The sequence below is a fragment of the Galeopterus variegatus genome, unplaced genomic scaffold (genome assembly GCF_000696425.1).
Source record: "Galeopterus variegatus unplaced genomic scaffold, G_variegatus-3.0.2 Scaffold3400, whole genome shotgun sequence".
Classification (NCBI taxonomy): domain Eukaryota; kingdom Metazoa; phylum Chordata; class Mammalia; order Dermoptera; family Cynocephalidae; genus Galeopterus; species Galeopterus variegatus.
In genome coordinates, this window is record NW_007729511.1 from 251,737 (window position 1) to 254,983 (window position 3,247).

A 3,247-nucleotide genomic window follows, 5' to 3' on the forward strand; every position below is an offset into this window, starting at 1 on the left:
TGCCGGTCCCCGGTCCGGTAGGGGGGCAACACTGAGGGTTGCGATCCATTGCCGAACACGGAAAAAAGACAAAAGACAAAAAAAAAAAAAAAATTATGCATGGATTGCAAAATTTTTGCATCAAAATAAGCTCATACTATCTTATTATAACCTGTCTGAGCAGAATCCAGTTTGAAGAATTGAGAATGATAAAAAATCAGTTTAAAAAGTACCTTCATCAGAGCAATATGAATTCTAAAATTGAAGCAAGAACAAACATTAAATTTAGGTTGGAGCTCAGATAGAAGAATGGTAAAATCATTGATTCTTTACATAAAGTTTATAGGGACAATGCCCCAGAGAAATCAGCAGTTTATAACTCAATAACTCATTTTAAGAAGGGACAAGATGATCTTGAAGAGGAAGCCCACAGAGACAGATGATCTAGTTAATTTGTGAAAAAAGATTAATTTTATTCAAGCCCTAATTGAAGAGGACTGATAATCAACAACAGAAACAATAGCCAACACCATAATCATCTGAATTGGTTCAACTTACACAGTTCTGACTCAAAAGTTAAAGTTGAGCAACCTTTCAGATTGATGGGTCCCCAAACTCTTGCACCCACATCAGCTTCAGACAAGAGCAAAGCTTTCAATGGAAATTTTAAACAAGCGCGATCAAGATCCTGAAGCACTTCTTTGAAGAACTCTAAACAGGAGATGAAACACGGCTTTGGCAGTATAATGCTGGAGAAAAAGCACAATCAATACCATGGCTACCAAGAGGTGGATGTGGCCACGTCAAAGCAAAAGTGAACCGGTCAAAAGCAAAGGTCATGGCAAAAGATTCTGGGGATGCTCAAGGCATTTTGCTTGTTGACTTGCCAGGGGGACAAAGAATGATAACATCTGCTTACTATGAGAATATTTTGAGAAATCAGCCAAAACTTTAGTAGAAAAATGCCTGGGAAAGCTTCATGCAAGAGTCTACCTCCACCACAATACTGCTCAATTCCCTCATGAAACAAGGGCAATTTTGTGAGCGTTTCAATGGGGTTTCATTAGGCTTCCACCTTACAGTCCTGATTTGCCTCTTCTGACTTCTTTTTGTTTCTTAATCTGAAAAAAAAAAAATCTTTATAGGGCTCCCATTTTCCTTCTGTTAACAATGTGAAAAAAGACTACACTGACATGGTTAAATTCCCAGTACCCTTATTCTTTAGGGATCAACTAAATGGCTGGTATTCATGGTTATGAAAATATCTTGAATTTGATGCACTTATGTTGAAAAATAAAGTTTATATTTTTTATTTTTACCTTTTCATTCCATTTTTCAACCAAGTTTTTAAGTCTCCACATAAGTTTCATTACAGCAAGTTATTGGATGTCATTGTTCAGTGTTTATTTGAGGCATCTATAGAGTGTTTAATACATAGAGGGAACTCAATAAATATTTACTGACTGAATGAGTGAATGAAACAATATATGTTGATACAATGTTTTGACTGTTTAAACCAAATGAGGAACTTCAACATAGTCAAAGTTAGGCCAGATATAAAGTCTATACTTTGCTAAACTAGGGTGGACGAAATATTTGAAGACAAGAGCCTTGGGATTCTTTAAAAATCATAATGGAAAGTTACTGCCTCTTCCATTTCTATGTAGAACTAATATTACTATACTTTTACTATACAGTAAACTCAAGAAATACTATCCTGAGAAAATATAAATAAAAGAAAATTGGATCTTGGCACCAACAATAATTGTATTAATTTTTCCTTTGTGATCAAGGGATATTTTCTATAAAACTGTGGAGGCAGATTGTTTTTTAGGAGTTTTAGTCTTCCGTCCATTTTCCATAACAACTGCCAAAATTTATCTGACTGATCTAATATTTTTGCACAACTCCATGCGTGTTGTGACCACTTTATGCAAAGTTGCATAAAGTTTGTTAGTTGCATACTAAACTCTTTGCAAATAACTTGAGACTTTTTAGTACTAACAAACATCATTATAAATTAAAACACAGAAATGTTTCTGAAGAATAATCCAGGAGTAGTGCTTGCATTAGTGGGAATTTTCATTTGTTAAAATATATGTGTACTGGCCTAAAAACTGTAAAAACATTAACATCACATCCAAGCCAAGTGATCTGAGTAATTTAGGGAAAAAAAGTGAAGAAAATTCAACCCTACCTAGACTTCTGATGGATGAGGACACAGTTAATATTTGGGATCAACCTGAAGAAATTGTTTAGAAGATGTAGACTCTTAAACAGGACACTGTATTTCATGAAAATAACTAACCTAACATTAAACATTGCACCTAATAAAGTGTGGTCACACACACTGGACTTATTAATCCTCACAACACAGCAAGCTAAGTAAGGTCCTAAACATGTAAGCCATGCCTGAAAGGTGTATGTATTAACTATTGGCAGTGGACTGGATCCACATTCCCTGGGTGGTTTTTTTCTGTACAGAATTGTTTTTCAAACTTTTTACCATTAGCTATAGTAAGAAGTATTTTTTACATCATAACTTAGGTCACACAAACACACATATACTCACATATACTCACACTTGTAATGAGAATAAATAAAATAAATTGATAAAAATAGCCTATAACTGTTTAAATCTACGAAAAATTACAACTCACGGTCTCAAAAGCACTAACATACATCATACTGTGTTTGATGACTTAATGACTTATGTATCTCTAGGCTGTGCAATGAATTATTGTGTGTCTTCTTTTGTAAGTACTGAACATGTTACAAGCAATCATTTCCTTTTGGCAATGTGCTTTCTTTTAAGCCATAGTTTATGACTATGTGGACAATAGTTATTCTAAGGTTGGTGAGCAGACCTAATGAACAGCAATGTGTATTGTATCTGTGGAAATTAGAACAATCCAAGGGAAGCTCTGTAAGTTGTGAACTCACCTAAATCAGCTTATAAATCTAACCAGAACGTGGCCAGGGCCAGCAGATCATGACTGAAAGAGATGAACATACCTGGTAAGTCAGCTTGCATGGCTCCTGGGCACTCTTTAAAATCACTCATTATTCCATTATATTCATTTTTCTAATTGAATAAATCGAATAATGAATCAATTAATGAATCTAAGATCAGTGTGGGTTTCTCTTTACCTAATTATTATCTATAAAAATTTTCTCTATTGCATTCTTGGGTGAAATGTAGAGATTTGTTATTCTTCCTTTTAGAGCGACTACAGAAATTATATTTTTGTCAGTTAGGCTCATAATT